Source organism: Benincasa hispida, chromosome 6 (assembly GCF_027475165.1).
Source record: "Benincasa hispida cultivar pf3 chromosome 6, pf3_genome.v1.1, whole genome shotgun sequence".
Lineage (NCBI taxonomy): Eukaryota > Viridiplantae > Streptophyta > Magnoliopsida > Cucurbitales > Cucurbitaceae > Benincasa > Benincasa hispida.
Genome location: NC_143483.1, coordinates 34,843,578 through 34,867,036, shown reverse-complemented (window position 1 = coordinate 34,867,036; position 23,459 = coordinate 34,843,578). Strand labels below are relative to the sequence as shown.

At 30.8% G+C, this 23,459-nt stretch overlaps 2 pseudogenes across 1 annotated transcript; both read right to left on the bottom strand.

Annotated features, from left to right (window-relative positions):
- Positions 1–15,460: 15,460 nt before the first annotated feature.
- LOC150035624 (uncharacterized) lies at positions 15,461–16,417 on the bottom strand (annotated as a pseudogene). The gene is made up of 3 exons (XR_016529956.1): positions 16,088–16,417; positions 15,793–16,008; positions 15,461–15,714 (listed from the first exon to the last, which is right to left on the bottom strand). The product of XR_016529956.1 is annotated as an uncharacterized LOC150035624 (transcript).
- A 1,067-nt stretch (positions 16,418–17,484) lies between these two features.
- LOC150035623 (uncharacterized) lies at positions 17,485–23,229 on the bottom strand (annotated as a pseudogene).
- Between the last annotated feature and the right edge of the window lie 230 nt (positions 23,230–23,459).

Here is a 23,459-nt window from a genome sequence, read left to right as displayed (position 1 = left end):
TATTTCAAAACTTATCTCTCTTTTTTATCTTATGGATTTGATTTGCTTTTCAATGTATGAACAAACTATGCCAAAACGCATGCTCTACCAACCACACTTAATATTTCACATATAAGAAAGGATATACCGACTCCCTTTTTTACAATAATTTGCATCTTTCTTAACTATAATAGTTGAACTTTTAGTTAAATTACAAAAATAAAAACAACTAAAATTTTGACTTAGTTTTTTAAACTATTAGTAAAAATTAGATAACAAAGAAAGAAATTTGGAGGGAGTAGTGTCTATAAAGCTTAATTTTTAAAAACAAAAAAAAATGGTTACCAAACGGGACCTTAATATTTGTATATTGTTAAAAACAAAACTCTAATTGATAACTATTTCAATTTTTCATACGTTTTATTCTTTCATTTTTTTTATTGAAAATAAATTTGAATATGTTTAGTAACCGTTGTTTTTTTATTCAATGAAATTCTAAATTTCAAAGGTAAGACATGAAAATAGGTTATTAAACTTATATATACATTTTAGATAGTTATTAGGGAAATTATTTTAAATAATAAAACTGTAAAAAATATTTATATATAATAGAAAAATATCACAATCTATTTATTATTTATTTTAGAAATAAGAAGATGATAAAATAATCATTTTAATTAAAAAAACAAGATACTTGATTGTGTTGTTTCCTAAATTTCTGCACACTTTTGAAAACGTTTTTAAGAATAGGAAATAAGAAATATGAACAATTAGCCAACGTTTTTTAAAACAAAAAATCAAAAAGCCCTAAACTATCAAATATAGTTGTTTAATTTTTAAACACCATGTAAAATTATCCTTTTAGTTTTTTATACACTATTTGAAATAATAATAACATAACACTCAAAATAAACCTACCTTAGCCATTAAGACATCCATTTTTTTCCTTTTTCCTTTTTCTGCCAATCGAGGTTCAAATATTAGTCACTCCACATAAATTTTGTTCATTTATCTAATCTACTACCATCTACAAATGTCATTTAAATTGGTCTATAATTAAGGTTAAGTATTTATTTATCAACATGAAAATAGCTCAACTGATGTAAAGTATGTAATTTCAATCGATAGGTTAGAGGTTTGAATTTCTCTGTACACATAAAAGTATGATCTAGGAAGCACAGATACTTCTAATTGTGCATAGAATTGGTATCAAATACGGATACGTCCAGATATGTGATAGATACGTGTTTGATACGTGATTTGAAGTGTCTGATTTTTACGTGATTTGAAGTGTCTGGTTTTTTTAATTTTCAGATACGCGTATCTGCTTCCAGATACATGAAGAGGATATGTGGGTCAATTTTTTGTTTCAAATTTAAGCCCAACGATTTAAAAAGCCCAATCTACAACCCATTTTATTTTAGTGCATGTTTAGGAGTAATTTTTGAATCATCAAAAATCACTTTTTCATTTTTAAAATCACTCGAAAACACACTTTTAATTACTCGAAATTAATTTAGTTTTCAATTTTACACTTTTAAATGCAATTTTCATATCATCAAATTAGTTTTGAAGAATTAAACGTATTTCATGGTGATTTTGAAAATGGCAAAAGTGATTTCAATAATTTTAAAATTATTTCCAAACATAAAAGTCCACTTAAATTGAGCAATCCGAAACAAAATAAATTAAAAATGATAAAACATAAAAAAATTTAAAAAAATTCTGAAACATAATTAAATCTTCATTCTTCCATTCTCTCTCACTATTCAAATCATGATTCACTCCTCCTTCATCTTCAATTTCATTATTCAATCTTCATTTTCTACTTCTTTCCTATTATTTACTCTAATCACTTAATAATTACTTGATGTTACTGGATTTTTTTTTTTGAGTTTTCAATCTCTTCTTGAATCTATTATAATCTAACTTAAAATATGTATTATAGCAATTAATTAGACATTATATATATATCTTAGTTAAGAAATTTTAACATATCCATATCTTAGTTTAGAAATTAACGTATCGTCGTATCATATCGTATCTCTATCATGTATCTGTATCGGTGCTTGTTAGAGTATGATACACTAAAATGAGGTGGATGAGATGTATATTAAAATAGAAAATGGGAAAAAAAGTAAAAGGAATTAAATAGGGAATGTGATGTAAAGATATGATAACAGAAATTAATCATGAAAAAAGAAGTATATCTCTTTCCTCTCTTATATATATATATATATATATATATATTTGTCATGGATGATGTTGGTGGCTCAGCTTTTGAAGCTCCATCTCTCTCTCCCAACATGGATTCTCTTTGCTAGACCAAAACCCATCACTTGTCTCAAGAGATAGTACTAGATTCTATGTTTCACAAACTTTTCTCTCTCTTAATTCCAATAATAATAATTAATAATAATATTCTGAGTGAGAGAGAGAAAAATATTATCCTTTTGGGTTAGGCCTATTTTCAACTGCCCCACTTCCCACTCTTATCATCATCATTGCCAACCTCACCTTGTGGGGAACACAGAATTGCCCTAATGCCTCTCCATTGCTCTTGCCTTTATTTTATTTTATTTTTTTTCTTTTTGCAAATTACAAAACCCCTCGAATGTGAAGGTAGTTAGAATTATAGTAAAATTCAACTCTCAAATTTATATCGGAATTAAAGTTAGACCTTAAAATTACGTATTTGTATAAATTATAATTATGGTATAAGTTTAAAGGTTCAATTTTTACTACGGTCCAATTTCTACATTTATTCTAAATATAGGAGTCCAATTTTTACACTTTTAGAAGTTCAGGATCCAATTTTTACAATTTAAAGTTTGAGGGTGCAACTGCGACTATTACCATATTTTAGGGGTGGTTTTTACGATCTGTCTTTTTTTTTCCAAGGTAGAAGTTGAAGGGAATGTTTTTCTACTTTGCTTTTTTCTAAATCGATTTTTATTTTTATTTTTATTTTTGCCTCTTTTCTTTTTCTGCCTCCACTTATTCTTTTATTTGACTACTTTTTGTCTGTGAATTTCAGGAGTGTATTATTCATTTTCACAACCCATTTCTTCACATTATATTTCCTCATGTTATTTTTTTTCCCTCTCTCTCTCAAAGAATTTCTTCCATATCTCTAGTTTTTTTTTTTAATGAGATTTTGTCTTTTTAATTTGTAATTGCATGTTTGATTCGAATTGATGCTTTGTATAGGTACATGTCAACGTAAGCTTTGTTTGATATTGTTTATATATATATATATAGGATCTTTGAAAATAGAAAATAAGGAAAATTATTTACACAAAATAGCAAAATTTAACATTCTTTGATAGAGAATAATAAAAGCCTATAAACGTCGATCAATGATAGAAACTAATAGGAATCTATCAATGATATCATGTAATAGACATTGATAGAAGTCTATCAAATAGTTTAACATTTTTCTATCTATGAAAATTTATATATATATATATATATTCTTTTTGAGTTTAAGGATTTTCAAAATTTACTAATAAAATTCTTAGTTTGATAATTTTATTCCGAAAATTTTATTAAAATTATGACTCAATTTATTGGTTTTTTTTCTCCAATAAAATAGATTGTGCTTTTAACATTTGATTAAGATTTCAATGATGGTGTAAAAGTTGGACAATTATATATAAAGAGCTAGGTAATACATATTTTAATATTTAAAAAAAATAGAAACTAAATGTAATTATTAAGTCAACATATAATATCGGTCTCTAGAATAGATTATTAGTACCTTATTATTATTATTATTATTAGTATCAGTATTAGTATGTCAACAAGAGCGTAACTCAACTGACATAGTGTTTATACTATCGACCTCAGATTATTAGACGTTATAGTTAGTTGTAATTTTTTTTTTTATCCGTGACCTGGTTACGTCATCCTCACTTGCTTGAATGCTTCTAGAAGTAGCTAAGCACGCTTAACTTTGGAGTTTTTATGATTGAGCCACCGAAAAAAAGTGCACTTTGTTGGTATAGGTAGTAACTTTCAATTATTTTAAGTCTTTCTTAACGATACTTTTATGTCCTCAAGATCCCTCTTGTTCAAATGTGATACCAGTTCATTCATATACCCCTCCTGAACTCGGATCATTACAGTGTTGTTGGACCATTCTAACATGAGTATGCTTGAGTTAATCAAATGCACAACTGAAGTATATTTACATGAAGATATAAGGCTCCTAAAACCTAAATAAAATATATTTTTTTCTTTGAATATCAAAACAAACATTTAAATGTAGTTAACAACCTCTTTCTTTCTTTCTTTCTTTTTCTTTTTCTTTTTCTTTTTTTTTTAATTTAGAGCATTACATTAAAAATAAGTTTAGGATATTCAAACGCCCTACATACTACGAGTCGTATGTAGTTACATTAAAAAAAAAAAGCTACGAGTCGTATCTAATAACATAAACCATGCTCAAATCATTAAGGACTTGTGTTTGAACCTCCAAATAGGGAAGCTTTCTTCTTTAATCTCCATTTTCTTAGTTTAGAAACGTAGATATCAACATTTTAGCAACTTTTAATTGTAACTACAATGTTTATGAGCACATATGCTCTTATAAAATTAAAAAGGAAAAAAGAAAAGAAAGGACACATGCTTATTTATTTATAAATATGATTTCTTTCGTATTTTTTTCCTTAAAGTTCAATTTATTTAAAATGGTTAAAACTTTATTAGTGAGTTTTGTTTTAATCGAACTTTTTTTTGTAAACAATTACATGTCATTTTTATAATATAGTATTATTTCAAGATAAGTTATTGAAAAGTATATTCATTATGACATTTACCAATAAGATTTCATATGATGATCATATTTTATCTTTTAGGGCAGTTTTCCCAAAAAAAAAAAAAAAGGAAAGAAAGAAAGAAAAAGCATACTTTTGTTGCTATAGAATGTCCCTTTTTTAAAAAAGTATTTGCCTAGATATCAATTTTTTTTTTCTTTAAAAAAATAATTGGGATTTAAAATAATTATTAATATCGTTAAAAGATAAGATAAAGCCATGAGTATTGGTAATAATTAATCAATGGAAAAATTAACTCATGAATGACTAATAATTGATAAGTCAATTTTGAGTTTTTTTCAAACCTATATATACACACATAATAATTGATAATAATTGATAAGTCAATTCGTGCAGTTTTCTAAATCTTAAGGTCAAAATTTTAAATAACATAAATATCGATACAATATTAAATCCTTACAAGGACACATCGTGTTTGGTCATTCGAAAAGTCAGATAATAGCTTGAAGACATTTCTACATAATTCGTATGAAATTAATTTGTTTTGAAAATTTTAGTGGTTTAATTGATAAAATTATAGACCTCACATGATGTTTATCTAAACATGAAACCTAATATCATTATGAAAGTTCATGATTTAAATTGATGTAACCTAAAATTTAGGATTGTAAACCGATATTTTCTCTATATTTTATTAATATAACTAGACTATTGTTCAATATGTTCGCTCCTTTAAATTTTACATGATACTTCATTTAAATCTTACATATATAAATATATGTTTTTTACATCACGTAGGTTTTTTGTTACATCAGCTTCGATATTATTTGCTTTGTTTAGATTTTTTCAATTGGCACTGTCAAAGAAGAACAAGATTCTTCTATCTTCTCCGTTGACTGATATCCAAAAATTAAAGTCTTTGCAAATTTAGTTTGTCGCCTATGCCAGTGACCTCCACTTAAAAACTCTGTCATCATGGGTTGATTGAAAAAAGAATGGGTGTAGCAGCACATTTCATTCAGAGAAATTCTTCAACAACACTGGAGTATTGTTTTTCTTCTGACATTAAAGGGTCGTGATCTTCTGCTTCTTCTAGAACTAGTTTATGATCTATATGAAATGTAGAACAATTGGGGTGTGTTTGAGGAGCTAGAATACAATCGGATTATTGAAAATCAGAGGAATATTGAAAAGTGTGAGTAATCGAAGACAGAACGAAAATGAAATCATGAAACATGAAAACAATGAAAAAAAGGGTTAGATTGAAAACTGTCGGGACGAAATGAATTTTATATTATAAATGGGATACAAAACATTCCATTCAAATATGGATTTTTTTGGAATACATCAGTGGGGACTTTATAACTTATAGTGGATGTTGGTTTTTCTTTCTGACAACCCTCTTTCTTTGAAATAAATCATGATGCTATCAACATATTATAACTTACCTAAATCTAGTAAAACCTATTCAGATATAATGCATGGGTTAAAAACAAAATGGTTGGCTCCTTTTAACAAAAATAATAATAATAATAATAATTTACATTTAATTCAAATAGATTAGATTGGATTAGTGTAATCTAAACTTTAACTTTGAGTTGAGTTTGAATATAATAGAGTTGTGCTTGGACTAGCCTTTGGGCTATAGACATATTGATGAAGATGACTTAGAATTGGAAATTGACTGATATTTGATTGTTAAATTTTAATTTTAGTTTAACAATATATAGGAATTATTGATACAGTTTGTTGGCTAAAAACTTTTATACTCTAACCTTGTGCTATGAGTTTGGGCTCTAAGGACTATTGAAGGAGTGAGGAGATAAACTGTGGATTTGATGGACGTGCCACATGCACCTGACCAGGTGTGTGTGTGATTATTTAAACATAATATTTTGTTTCCTTATCTATCATATTATATAGAATATTTCTTATGATGGGCTAATGATTTTGTAGGTTTCTTTCTTTGTTCGACCATCATAATCTAATCGTTTGTTGCTATCCTATTCGTCGTCCGAAGGCCTTGTCATTGACACGGTTATAATATATGAAAAAGTCTTTTGGAAACTAGAGCTGATGATCCCATTTTTGGAGGCCGAAATGACCAACTTTTTGAAAAACTATTTTCTTTTTTTTTTTTTTTTTTTGAAATTTTTAACCTCTTAGTCTAATTCACAACTAATATTTTATAAATGTTTTAAGATTTAGAAAATTTTCCAATCTAGATTTCAGCTCTATTTTTACCCTTTTTAATCTTGTGATTCCAATATAAAACAGAAATTGATCCAATTTGGTAAGATTTTTTGAAATTAGGAATCAGATTATTTGCATTTTACGAATTTTCTTTATTATACTCAAATTATTTGTATTTATGCATTTTCTTTATTATACTTAATAGTTTGATAGTTTCCACGTTTTCCTTTATTTCATATTTCTTAATATATATTTTATTAAATGCAAAAAAAAAAAAAAAAAAAAAAAAAAAAAAAAAAAAAAACCCATATGTAAATTCGGACTATCAAATTTCCTGATATGATGAGATAATTCAAATATATAAGGTAATACTTATTGGGATATACAATATAGTTTCTTATATATTTAAGGTTGGAGGATATACTAATTTATATATGCAATATGCGACATCTTGTACATTTGATCATATTCTGACATTTGTTAAATATGTAATGGTTTATTTTATATTAAATGGAGATATATGAATAAATTTTCATATTTGCTATCTATTTATTAATTATTATATACCTCATATCATCTAATGTATATTAATATATATGTGTCAATGGAAGTTAAATACGGTTTCTTATCCATAATGAAAGTACGAGTACCAACATTGATAGTGATAAAGAAAATCTCTCATAGTTTGAAAGGATAGTTTTCATTTAAACAATCTGTCATCGAAGAAAGTAAATAATGCATTATTTGCTATTCTTAATTTTTCTTTTTTAATCTTATTATTATGACTAAATGAAAATAGGGGCTTCTTGGGACGTCTTAGCAATTAGATCCCTACTTTTGTGAAAAAGACCCATTAGGCAATTCAGGTAAAATATAACAACTTTTGAACAATTATGAAATATAGACTTAATATTTAGGTTATTTGCGTAGAAACTCTATATTTGTTTTTACCTTTTTCTGATATTATCATTAGGTGAAATTATTAAATTGACAAAAGATACACGTGTGATGGACTTTACTCCTCGATTCTCACTCTCGTTCTTTCAAAAATTAGGTTAAATCTTATTTGAGTCTTCGAAGATGGGTGAGTACAAAAATCGTAAAATGAAAGGACAAAAAAAGAAAAAAATAAAAAAGAAGACAAAATCATTAGAGAGTGGTGTTCCATTTTTGGACTCAATACATGCCTGGCCCAAACACTTATAAAGCAAGCACCCACAAGTCCATCTTTAAGATCTTGGACCCGGTTGAAGGGCTGAATTACAAATTAAAAGGCCGAAGGGATACTTTGTTTTGAAAAGTAAACGAAAATAAAAAGTAATTATTTTTATCCATTTGTTAATTAGGCCCCATTTTCTATTCATTTGTTTTTCGATTTTTAGATTGAATTTAGAAAACTAAAAAAATAATTTTTAAAAATTTGTTTTCGATTTTATAATTTGGCTAAAAAACAAATCTTTTATTTAACGTAACTCCAAATCATTATAAGAAATTGAGAAGGAATAATAATAAACCGTAGAACATAGAAATTAATTGATTGAGTTGGCGTAGACTGAATTAAAAAACAATAACAACATATCAAATAGTTATTAAACCGGACCTAATTCTTTTCCTTTTTTAATGTTTTCATTGCAGGATACACACTTCCTGCTTTTTGATATCACACTTTTATGCAATTAATTACTTTTTAAATTCTTTTTGTATATCTTGTTTTACTTCCATATTGTTGTGTATATGTTCCTTTGCTAATATTGACTAGTAACAGCCTTTAAGACCCATTGCAAGTGGATTAACTCTATTGTCAAACCATTATGTCTACTCTCTCCAAACCTTGTGTCAAGAGTAATTTAAATTTTATATACATTTTTTTCCTATTTTAATTCCTTATTTGACCTCTGTAATTGTCTAATAAAAAGTCTCCAAGTGAAAGGAGTGTTGGTCTCGGGTTAATAACCAAAGTCAATAACCACTACTACAAAAAAAAAATCGCGTTTCTTGATATTTTTTTAATGTCAAGTGCCTCTTTTGTTGACGTTTTAAAAAACGTCAAGAAATTCAGTGTCAAGAATGTCGATATTCTCGATTAGGAAAAAATCGTAAAAAAATAGTAACACTTGACACCTTTGAAATGTCAAAAATATTGACATTCTTGACAAATAAAAAATGTCAAGAACAAGAATGTGGGTGTTCTTGACAATGAAAAAAGATTAAGATATATCGTACTTGACATGTTAAAAATGACAAGAATATTAGAGTTCTTGACCTGTTAAACATGTCAAGAATATCTATAATCTTGACACATTCAATATATCAAGCCTGTTTATTTTTTTTATTGAAAAAAAATTGTAATCTTGACATTTTTACCTATAATTGCTCTTGTATTTTGATCCAACAACCACATTTGGTATATATATAACATATATTCCATCAATCAAATAAACTATACATGCATTTTCAATCTTATATATCAACCAAATTTCTACCAGTATCTTTATCAAAAGTTCACTTCTTTAACATTGTTAATATTACAACTTCAGAAAGCATTTCTAATTTAAAAGAATATGAAAACCCCATATGAACAATTCCAACATTATAGATAACCACATATGAACAATTTCAAAAGTATAACAATTATCAACCCCTACTATCAACCCCCATATGAACACATTTCCTATTGTACAATCAACCCCCATCCCTTCTATGAAAAATTTAAAAAAATTACACCTATCAATCCCATATGAAGTAATCCTAGCCAAATCTCCCTCACTATGCTCTTGCCTCCACAAGAATAACGTAGCCTACCTTGAACTCGTCACTTTTAACACCTACATCAATGAAATAATATACCAAAACTACAACATATGTATTGAAATAAAGAACATGCACACAAGATCTAGAAAGATGAACACATACAAATGTAGTCTTGTGTCCTATAATTGACGACAGACAGAAATGCACGTCATCTTAGGCCTTTTATTTAGAATTATGAGGGCTGTTAAGCAGAATATGCGGCAATTATGTTAGGAATTCATGAGAAAATGAGTTTGTGTCGTTCAGCATTAAGAATTTCGGCTAACCCACTATTATGTGTTATTATGCGTTCAATTGTTTATTTTTTGTAGCTAACGTAGAAAGCGGACGCAGACACGAAAGCCGGGCTATCGATTAGACGACCGCATGTGGAGAAATTCTCCATCGCAAATGCAAATGCATACGTTCAATGCATGGGTATTGCAGTAATCAACCGCATGCTTCCATCGCATAGGAGTTGCGATCGTCAAGTGATTGCGGTCATTACGTAGAAGTTGTGGTAATCAAGTGAATGCGGTCATTGCAAGATTGCGGCTACACGATGATAACCATAATAGTGGGATGAACGCAAGGTTGGTGGAATGGAAGCATCAACGCATATCTCGAGAAAATCAAAAGATGATGTTGACATTTCACCTACCACGCTGTTAGCAGTAGAGAATACAGAAAAGGACCATCACGCCACGAATGTCAAAATCAGAGTAGGTCCATTAATACTGTCTGCGATCAAGCTCTATAAATAGAAGCTGCTGAGCATAATTTCAGATCATCCAAGGTTTTCACCCAAGGTTTCCTACTTTCAGGTGGATCCTTGTGATCCAGACCAAAGCATGAGAAGATAGCTTGGGAGTTCTTCATCTTCTTCCTCCATTCCGAGTAACGACCGGAGCCTTCGTCGGAGTTAGATTTCGAGAGAGTCAGCTCCACCGCCCTTCCATGACACCACCAGCAGCCTTGACACATATCTGCTAGAAGTAAGACATTGCTTCCAGCTAGCCCTTTTCCATTTCTCTTCTTTTCTTATATTGTATTGTGTTACATTTTGGATTAAGAAATTAATACATTGCATGTTCAATGCATTTCTATATTTTCTTCAATTCCATCTCCATCTTCCTTTACTTAGCATCTTTAACTTTCATCGCATCAATTAGTGAGACTGTTAGAGTATCGCATACTTAGTCATGCGGTATAGGAATATGAAGCATGTAGTAAACCACTGGGAGGTGTGCGTTGCATGAGTGTTGTGAGAAAACTTTATTTGCTTAGTGTGAAGCTGTAGCAACGCTTGTCTATAAGTGGACGCAATGCTTGTCTATGAGTAAAATCAACAACAACTAACTGCTTGGGAAGGTAAGTGATTGGTCGCATTAAGCAGTGTAAGCAAATGTTCACTAGAGATAGGAATAGTCTTACGTCAACTAAGCTTTTGCGGTTACCTTGTCTTATGTATGCGTCCATCACACCTTTAGAGCTACTCGAGAGAGAGTCTAAAGAAAGAGCCTAAGACTTGAGAGAGCTAGGTTAGAATTGATGCTCGGGAGAGCTAGATTAAGATCGAATAAACAAGAATGGAGACTTAGAAATAAGTTCCATTTGCTAATACTAATCACGTGCATTTGCGGCGGGCGTGTATGGCATGAATGCATTTATTGGCGTTGGCTGGGGTTGCCCTTGTAGTCAAGCTAGGGTTGCAATGAAGACATCCCTGCATTTTATCTGTTTTTCCACGTATTTACTACGCGTCAATAGTTGTCGTGTCTCTACCTCTCATTCTTATTCTCTCCACTTAATCTGTTAGTTAGGAGTATGAGTAGTTTGTAGCTTATACCTTCCATCATTCTTTTATTTATCCGCCGCAAACACATTACCGCATACGTTTAGTTACAAGTCTCTGAGTTCGACCTCGGATCACTCGTGAAACTTGCGTTCGCGTTATACTTGGCGTGAGCACAAGAAAACTTGTGACGGGAACGCATGGTCATCGCATACATTCGTTAACGCATAGTTTCATTCCAACGCATGATCACTGACGCATGAGAACTAATACATAGCTTAAGACATGCATCACACGATTGTGTTCATTAATTTTTGTCACCAAGTTTTTGGCGCATTCACGTATCAAATGTCACAAATTTATACAAACATAACACCAAAAATAGTTGTAAAACATAGTGGAAATGATACATGTTAAATATACAAACATGAGGTTGGAACTCATACCTTTTGTTTTTATCCAACCATATTCAAATCTAGTAATGAGTTGTGAACTTTGTAATGATAATGAACTTTAAACCCTGGATGTTTTCGTCAATGTTTTTAAGTGCAAACTAAAGATTAACTTACTAAAATTTAATTCTAAGTCCAATCTACTTCAAAATATCCAAAATCTTTCTTCCACAATCTAAAAAACAACTACCTATGGTTGGACATCTTGAATTGCATTGAATGAACAAAAAACATTACTACAGAAAATTGGATTACTTGACGTTTTTTCAATGTCAAGTAGAGGGTATACTTGACGCTAATAAAAGCGTCGAGTATTCGACTGTCAAGTATAATGTCATAACTTGATACTGTAAAAACGTCAAGATAAATATTTTCTTGACACAATTTCCATGTCAAGAAATATAGTACACTTGACACCGATGACATGTCAAGTGTATTAGTTCTTGACACTTATTATTATGATTACTCTTGAGATTTTTTTATTTGTCAAATATATTTTTATCTTGACACGAAATAATGGTCAAGTAATCTAATTTTTGACACATTTTCAATGTCATCTATGCTTTTTTTTTTTCCAAATTAAACATTTGAATTTAATTTCCATTTCTCATTTCCTGCATTATATTTGTTCCAATAAGACAATTTCATCAACTAAAATAAACAGTTGCACATATTTTAGGTCTACATATCAGCCCAATATATCCAACCTAACAATTCAGAATACTCAAATAAACAATTCCGTTCTTCTATTATCTTCCATGTATATGAACGATTCCAAAATTTACAAGACCAATCGTACAACAATATATACTCTATCAACCCACCCCAATATATGATAATTCTAAAATTACAAGACCAATCTATATGTGCTATGCATTCCAAAAATCACAAGACTAAAATTCTATCTTCCACCACACATTTCTTTGAAGTATATAACCTATAATGGCTTAACAAAACATTTACACCAAAAAGTTTTGAGCATTCCCATGTAGCCACATACACAAAATTTATAGGAAGTTCATCAGATATAGCGACCTAAATATTTAGCCCATTCCATGCGTACTTCATCCAATACAAGTTGCAAGTACGAGCTTCTCGTATCAATCTATAAAACATAGAAAGTCAAATATATATATATTATTTACTATTTACACTATTTATAATGTTACAATATATATAAGTAGTTTAAAGACATATCGGATCTGTGATAATATTCTTCTCTTTAGTCATGATTTCTCGCATATATCTCATGACATAATACCCACATTCGACAGTTCCCACTTGTAAAGGACACTTCAATACAAAATCAATAATTAATACATATTATACAGATGCATTAAATAAACATCATTCTATTAATTTTTTCAATGCTCTTATACTTGCCTTTACTGTTTTCCAGAATGTGGTTCTTAGAGTCTTTTGCAAATTTTTTTTGAGACTGAAAAATGGTCATTGCCCTACATTTGTCAAAGAGTATAGTATAATATTCATAATGAAATAAACTTTACAAAAAAAAAAAAAAAAAATTCAAGAAAAGTTAGCTTACATATTTGTTATGTATTTGATATCTTCTCGTGAACTTGTTCTTAATGAGTCAAGATAGTACACCACATCATCATACGCATTGATAACAATTGACAACCAATGAGCACTAAATAAAATACACTACTAATTAGTATGGAACATGAAGGTAACTCATTACATTAAGGTAGAACATGAGTACAAGGAGCTTTCAAATACAATGATCCCAACACAATTCTACATTGGAAAAAAACAGGAAAAGGTAGAACATGAGTATAAGGAGCTTTCAAATACAATGATCCCAACACAATTCTACATTGGAAAAAAACAGAAAAAGGTAGAACATGAGTACAAGGAGCTTTCAAGTACAATGATCCTCACACAATTCTACATTGGAACAAAACAGGAAAAGGTAGAACGTGAGTATAAGGTTCCGAACATGAGTATAACTAATTATACTTACCCGAGATTATAAGGAGCAATAACTAATTGACCGTGTTCAAAAGCCATTAATCTACTACAAAGGTTCCGAGCACTAACTTCTCGAGTATTTTGACCTACGGATATAAGAGATGGATCTACAAAAATATACTTCGGCTTTTTATTTGAATCAATAATGAGTGAGTGTAGGTATCTACAATAATAGATCAAACACATTAACTTATTACTAATTAATAAAGTTTAATATATCATAAACAAATAACATTTACTTACGCGATATAAGTCACAATTGATAAAGTCTTCACTTTTTGCATGCTACAAAATTCGACCACATCTTCTCGCAGAACATAACTCTTTCGGCCAAAACCAAAGAGCTCAATCGGTAGTTGGAAGGAAATACTAGTCCCATTAACCATTATCTTTTCAGCGTACCTAAAGAATAGACTTCAAGGATATTGAGAAATTGGCTCGTGCACTAGTAACTTCATTCTCTTTTGGCATCATCTTTGAAGTTTTTTCCTAGCACAATGAAGATAGAACATGAGTAAAATGTTCATTGCTAAATAAGATAGAAGAAAATATGACTTATACAATTTACCTTCAAGATCGGTGGTACATTAATAGCGATCAATTCCTCATCCTTTCCCACATTCTCTGAAACTTTCTCCTAAAACCAAGTTATAATTTTATTAGTAACTAATAGTAAATTTATCTCATAAATTTACATCATAATACAATTTGCCTTCAAGATCAGTTGTACACTAATAGCTTCCATCTCCTTCACCTTCTTCCCTTCCTTATGTGTGGTTGATGCACTAATAACTTCTTTCTCCTATGATATAAATATAACAGTACAAATTAAACAAGTTAAAAATTATCATAACTAATAGTTGTAATCTTAATGCATAAATTAAATAAGATAGAACATGAGACTAACTGTGACCCCAATATTTGAATTTTGCTTCTTTCGGATTTTATTTTTGGAGCAACTACCATGCTTAGATCTTGGCTTGTTTTGAGTTTGATCTTCCAACTCCTTAATGCGCTTATGAAGTGCTTCATCTTTATCAACAATTTTTTTGTTTGTATCCTCTCTTTTTACTTTATGGAAGTAAACGGTATGTGTAATGAAACCACCAACCCCATGTACACATCCACCATATTCCAGAGTACCCAAGGCTTGAGTCAAAACATCATTCGGTGAATCATTTTTTTGGAAAGTGGATCTTCATTCTTTATGATCTCATCCTAAATAAAAATTATATATGTTGAATTTTTCATGATTCTTTTCTGATCCGATCTTTTTATTACTTATTAATACGACTTATTGTTGTCTTCGACAAAAGGTCCATTTATATACAATAATTGCATTGTAGCAGATATAGTTTAGTAGCACCCCTTTACCATTCTGTATAAATGGACAACACATATAAAATATTATAACGATTTCATGCAAATGTAACATTGGTAATCTTACTATCCAGTTGGTGACTTGTTGGACATCCCCATAGTCATACTCTCCTTTTTTTGTTTGTCCGAGCTTTTATCCACATATTAGCTCTTCCAAAATCACATTTACTGGACGAAGGTAATTTTAATTTTTTTTTGCATAATAAACATAATGTTAAATATAAGAATATTTGTAAAATAGTTAAGCTTAAGAATATTCTTACCATTTTCTCGGCAAGATTCACATAATCTCTTCTGGACATTCGATGATTATATTGTTCTTCTTTCTTCGTGCTTGTTGTTGATTTCTCACTTTCTATATAAATTTAATAGTTCAAAATAAAAATGACAAGAAAGTGACAAATATTGATGTTCTTAATGAAAAGTTTAATACCTCGAACTCTGGAGATAATCTCGATTTGACAAGCTCTTTCCAATAATATGTTTCAATTATGTGGGAGTACATCGAAGGTAGGTGTAACAAAAGTTGGGGTTCATCCTTAAAATGGATAATATATTGTGTCGTTAACTAAAACTTGAATTGACGAAATGCAACGCCCGCAGTTTTGAGAATAGCCTTCTTACTTCTACCATCAATTATGAAAGCACCCTAAACATTTAAAGAACTTGATTATTACTTTTTAAATAAAATATTAATATAATACATCAAGAAAGGAAAATATACATACCTCAACAATATTAAACAAATTTTCCCTTAAGTCAGTCGGTATACACTTCCAAGATGTATATGTAATCGGGATATGATGATGCACAGTAGATCTAATGAAAGATTTTAACTTATATCCCTTGTTTCCAATCGGTACTCCATCATCATTATATTCAACCAACTTTTTCTCCCCCACATTCCTAATTTTTGTTACCTCATGCATAATAATCAGTCCTCGTGTTCGCCTTTTCTTTTTGTTTGGTCTTTCATCTTGCTTCAGTTCAATATTTTCATTGACATTATCTAAACCAAGTGGCAAGTCCTCATCACTTTCTATCTCCATGGTGTAAGAATTATCCTGAAAAATAGAATAGAGTTTAGTTAGATGTCAGATACGACAAAATTATAAAAATTAATTAGTAAGTGAAAACCCACCCATACACTTACTCTTTAGGGATCCATGTGCCTTCAAAATCAACTAGTACATATGTTGAAGTGTTATCATCCAAATCAATTTTAGATTCAATATCTAACATAGCTTTAGAAATTCCTTGACAATGTAGAGCAGTATCTCCAAGTTCATCGTCATTGTATTGATCCTCAAAATCTCTTTGTGGTGGAGTAAAAACAATAGACTATCGACCATCACTTGGATTCTCAAAATAAAATACTTGTCTTGCTTGGGATGCCAGTATGAAAGAATCATTCTTGTGGCTTATTCTATTTAAGTCAACTAACACAAAACCAAGATCATCAGTTTTGATGCCACCACTGTTCTCAACCCAATCACATTTAAAAATTGCAACCTTAAATGTATTATAATTTAGTTCCCAAATCTCTTGTATCACCCCATAAAAGGACATGTCTCCAATTATAGGATTGTTATCTTTTGAGCTAGATACTTGCGTTGTTTTTGCAATTAAACTAACCCCACTATTTTATACACTTTTATTTTTGTCATATGACTTTGTGTGATAGTGACATCCATTAGCTATTGTATGTAGTCACAATTGGATGGGGACCATGGGCAATCCACCTCAAGTTATTAGATACCTTCACATTTCCTATTTCAAGTTATTTCCAACCTGAGAGCCAAATGTTACATAATTAAAATATAAGTGACAAAAGGTTATGTTAAATAGTATATTTAATGTTTTACCTTCTCTCGCAACCAGGATATGAAATTTCGATTATGTTCATCTTGAATCCGTTTCTGGTTTTTGATCTACTTGAGAGTTGTAGTTCCAATGTCATCATATGTTTCCTTATGAAGAAAAAGAAAAATGTTTAAGTATAATTATTTTCAAATTCATGTATTTAATGAAATAAATGGATCCAAGTCATAATAACTTACTCTATATATGGTTCCACATCAATTGTATTCTCCAAGAGATATCGATGAGCTTGGTATAAGAGATCTCATTCAGATATGTAAGGAACTCCACTTGACAATGGTCTACCAATTTCTGAGCTACCTGAATTGTCTCTTAACTTTTGACACCCAAGTCCAATAGGATCTACTCCACATAAAAAATCCGAACAAAATTCAACAGCTTCTTCTAATATATAACATTCAGCATTATGACCTTCTGAACGCTGCCTATTCCTCATAGAGTTTTTAATCACTTTCATGAACCTTTTAAAGTGATACATCCATCACAAATATATTGGCCCACAAAGTTTGACTTCTCTAACAATGTGTACTGTGAGATGCACCATTATTGTGAAGAATGAGGGAGGAAAATACTTCTTTAATAAACATAATGTAATCACAATGTCTTATTACAACTTCTTTAATTGTATAACATCTAGGGCTTTGTTATATATAGAATTGAAAAAAATAAACAGACGAATTATTGCATATCGAACATGCTTTGGTAGTACAGATCTAATGGCAATGGGGAGCAATTGTTGTAAGAGCATATGAAAATCATGAGATTTTAGACCATTGAGTTTTAAATCTTATACTGACACAAGATTTCTAACATTGGAGGAGTAACCCTCAGAAACCTTTATTTTTTATATCGTTTTCCAAACACAACGTTTTTCTTCTCTAAGATAAGTATAACAAGTAGGGGGAAGGACTTTTTTTTTTTATCCCCATTAATAGGTGTAAGCTCTGGTCGAATTTTTAAATCAGCTAAATCATGTTTAGCATTCAATCCGTCTTTTATTTTTCCTAAAATATCAAGAAGTGTACCTATGATATTCATGCAAACATTTTTCTCGATATGCATCACATCTAAGCAATGTCTAACATGGAGATGTTTCCAATAAGGGAGTTGGAAAAAAGTAGACATCCTATTCTAACAACCTTTGGTACTTCCTTTTGTGATATTTCTTTTGTTCTGTTTCTTCCCCTTTGAAAATCAAGATCTTTAGTTTTTTTCAAATAAAACCTCCCCAAACAAAGATTCTGGAATATTTTCAAGTTCTCTCTGACCATCAAATGCTTTCTTTTGATGTCGAAAAGGATGATTTTGTGCTAGTAATTTTCGATGGCCAAGATATGCCATTTTTTCCCCATGTTTCAGTGTTAATGAAGTTGTGTTATCTCCACAAATTGGACATGCCTTATAACCTTTGACACTACATCCACTAAGGTTTCCATATGTTGGAAAATCATTGATCGTCCACAATAAAACTGTTCTTAGGTTGAATAGTTCCTCTTGATAAGCATCATAACATTGCACACCCGTTTCCCACAGAAGTTTTAAATCATCAATCAATGGCTCTAAGTATATCCCAATGTCATCCCCTGGTTGTTTTGGACCTAAAATCAATATTGATAACATCATAAACTTTCTTTTCATACACAACCATGGAGGAAGATTATAAATGACCATCACAACTGGCCAACAACTATACTTAGAGCTCATATCACTATGTGAATTTATTCTATCTGCTGACAATGCTAAACGAAGATTCCTAGGTTTAGAACTGAAGTCCGGCCACATGGTGTCAACTAACTTTCAAGCTGGGGAGTCTGCAGGGTGACATAATTTATCATCCATTTCTCTCTCATTAGCATGCCACGTCAGGTTTTTAGCACATTCAACACTTCTAAACATCTGTTGAAAATGTGGTATAAGAGGAAAATACCACATTATTTTGGCAGGGATTTTCTTCTTTGTGTCTTTACCATATTTCTACCTTGACTCACCCCATTCAGGACAAACAATTGTATTGTCATATTCCTTTCGATACAAGCAACAATCATTAGGGCATGCATGAATCTTTTCATATTCCATTCCTAGTGCACCTAATGTTTTCTTTGCTTCATACATTGATGTAGGGAGGACATTAGTAGAAGGTAAGATATCCTTTAATGCTTTTAGTAGTTCTGAGAAACTAATGTCACTCCATCCATGTCTAACTTTTAAGTTATACAAAATATAGACAACTTTGTGAACTTTTTACATCTTCACACAATGGCTTCTCAGCATCATTAAGCAACTTTTCGAATCCATTGGGATCTTTTGAATATTGCTAATGAGCGAATTCAACCATTTCTTTTATATTTCCAACATCATTCTCTTCATACCTACACTCAGGGGATTTTCCATGCAAGGATGAACTAGGAAGTACCTCACCATGCCAAAACCAAATCTTATAACTTTCATCAATCCCATTAAAATATAAATGATCTTTAATATCATTGCTATTATGTATTTGACAATTTCCAGGACAACGTATAGTAGTATTATTTGTATTGAAAATTCAAATTTGATGAAGTTTTCCACACCCAACTCAAACTCTTTAGATAATCCACTCTTTGTCATCCATGATTTATCCATAGTTATAATAAGCTAATCTTAGAACTACAAAAAAATATTACAATAATTCAAATTAGATAACTCATACAACTTATAAATTTTGTATGGAATTGATATTTATAGAGAACTTAAGAACTTGAACTCTCAAAAACTTCAAATGTGTGCTAATGTTGTAATGAATAGATGGTTTACTAAATTTAAAATCTTAAAAATTAAATGGTGTAAAGAGCAACTACAACCATTTTTGTATTATACTAAAGTAGAGATCGATGATTTCAAATGGAATCAAATGCTTTCCAATTCTAAATGATCTGCTAATTTATGGTTGAAGGACATTTTTCTTTATACATTGTTTTCAATATAACGGCCAAACACGTGAGAAGACAATAAGATACTTCTTGGATGCATGTGTTTGAATTCTTTTGTTCTTGTTGATAAAAAAAAAAAAATTCAGTTTGTTTTTTTACTTAAATTTTTCTGAATAAAGACTTTGATTCATAATGTCTAATTTGTAATCAAAGAATGGTAATAATTACAAAAATGGACAGATAAACTTCAAATAGGGCACATGAAAATAAATTTCAGACGTAATCAAAATGAGATAAGGCTTACCAGAAGGGGCAACTGAAGCACGAAGCAAAGAGTGGCTAGACCGAAAAAACATCGATGGCTAGACCGGTCGACAAAATGGCTAGACCGAAAAAACGTTAAGGTGGCTACACCAGTCGAACAGAGCATGAGAAACGATCGAAGCACAAAGCAAATAGTGGCTAGACCGATCGATGGACGAGCGGTGTTGCAGACTATCAGTGGCTAGACCGAAAAAGCATCAAGGTGGCTAGATCGGTCGAACAAAGCACAAAAAACGATCGAAGCACGAAGAGACTGGCTAGATCGGTCGACGGACGAGCATTGCTGCAATAGTCGATGGCTAGATCGATCGACAGACGAGCGGCGCCACAAAAGTCGATGGCTAGACCGGACGAGACGACATGAAAGGAGAAGAACGGGCTGCAGAGGTCAACAGCGCGATGGGAGAGAAGACATTTAACTGATTTTGTGGGAGAGAAGATGAGATGAGAGGAAAGAAACTTGATGGACAGCTCGATGGACTTCACACGAATGACTAGGGTTTCAAAAATAAGATATTTTATTTGAAAAAATATTATTAGGCAATTTTTTTTATATTTTACTTGACACGATAAATGTCAAGTAAGAGATTCTTATACTTGACACGTTAGTAAGACCTTATATTACTTGACACGAAAAACGTGTCAAGTAAAGATTCACATGAAAATATCCGAAATATTCCACCAATCTCGCTTTTTAACTCCTTTACTTGACTTTTCTTGTCCAAAATCACATTACTTGACATTTAATAATTAAAAACTACAAGTGTCAAGTAATGTAGATTTTGTAGTAGTGAAGTCTTGTGAATAAGCTAAATATAATTTAGGAAACAAAAAATGGAAATCAATAAGCAGTTTAAAATAAAAATAGATTAGCAGTACAACAAAAACATAGCTTCATTTCTCCATAATGCTAGTATTGATTTCCTAATCTTTCATTCTCCAATTCTTATAATTTATTAAACTCACTCAAATACAAATAGAATTACAGTTAGATTAATAAGAAGTGCTCCAGATATGGATAAGAATATGCTTCATACTTACCATCTGATTCTGAGTGGCGTCTTTAGTGAAATGGTACACATGGATTGGGCGATCATTTGGACCAAGATTTTTCTTCTTCTTCTGGAATATGTAAAAGAAAAAGATGAGGAGAAAATAAGGTAAGAAAAAGGCCATAAAGTAACCACTGCAAAGAGAGTTCACATTTTGAAAAATCTAAGAAATTTCCTTGCATAAGAAATGCACCTCTTCTGCCCGCAAAGTCCAATATTGATCATAAATGTTCTCAATCTTTTCATTGGGAGGAAACACATGTATCAGATGATAGAACTAAACTATGAAGATAGGTTATTCGTCTTCAGTGTCCAATAAAGGATCAGAGTCCTAATTTTAGGACTATTATTTTCTCAATCAAAATGCCTTTTGCATAAACTTATTAGTAGAGTCGAAATTAAAAACAATATATCGATTATATAAAGTAATTTCCATGGAAAGACCTCTCACGGTCACACCTTGTAGATCTTATGGTAGAAAACTTCAAGAAATCTGAGCTCTGCATAAATACTAACAAAAAGACAAAAGAGATGGATATTGGGAGTACATACTCAATCACTATAGAATATATACTCACTTCACTCTTAGTTGCATGATGAAATGGAGGTTTTCACCATAAACTGCAATAAGAAACTCTAAATTTCATAATGTCGGGCTGAAGATCCTTTACAAGTCCCAAATACTCAAGATCACTATTGAAGAAATGAAGAAATGACTCAAACCAATTCTGCAAAATCCTCGATACTCAAAACTCGATGTTGGACACCTTGCTACTCGATCCTCGATAAGAATTCACTTCTTCATCTGTCTGGTCTCTGTTAAATCTTTGATGAAACTCGACGACAACATAGTTAAAACTTAATCATACTCGACAGTTCTTGAATAATGCTCGGTGCAACTCGAAGGTGAAATAGTGTACTCGGACCTACTCGATAACGATAATTCGATACACGATTGATTCGATAACTTGATACTCGATGCGATTTGTAATGTAAATGATTGACGCATGATTTTCAGTGAGGTATTACTCAATTGAAAATAAGAAAGATAAGGAAGAAAAAAGAGAAACAGTGATTTACGTGGTTCGGCTAGGTTGCCTATGTCCATGGGAAGATTTGAAATCTTTTTACTAATTGAAGATTGCTTACATATTTTAGTTTGGAAGAAAACTAAGAAAATGTGATAACTCTCTCTTTTTTTCTTTTTTTGAACTCAAAATCAATGGTATTTATAATGATATATTAGTTGGCCGTTACAAAAAGTTATTTAGTTATAAACAAACTGAAAATCTGAGGTATTTGAGTCAAACTTCTTCAAATTCTCCACTTTGACTGCAATGCCTGCAGTCTTCATTATCTTCCTAATTTTGACTGGTTTGTCTACCCTGTGTCTGGAAGCTCAAAACCAACCTGTTCTAAACATTTAAACAATTTAAGCTTTGTAATAAGTTTAGTTAGCATATCACTTGCATTATCAGAAGTATGGACTTTTAAGATTTCTATCTCCTCTGTCTCAATTTTATCTCGAATGAAGTGATATTTGATATCAATGTGCTTTGTTCTAGTATGAAATTGTGGATTTTGGGACAAATGGATAGCACTTTGGTTATCACAGTAGAGTTTCACTACTGTTTGATCTATTTCAAAGTCTTTTAGCAGTCCTTTAAGCCACAAAGCCTCTTTGATTGCTTCAGTTAAAGCCATATATTCAACTTTAGTTGTAGATAGGGCTACTATAGATTGAAGAGATGCTTTCTAGCTGACTAGATTAGGACCAAACAGGAAAAGGTGGCCTGTTAAGGACCTCATTTTGTCCAAATCACCAACATAGTTAGCATCAACATATCCATAAAGCTCTAGTTTTGGTTCAGTTGAACTTTGATAGACTAACTTAGAGTTTTTAGACCAAACTAGATACCTTAGGATCCATTTAG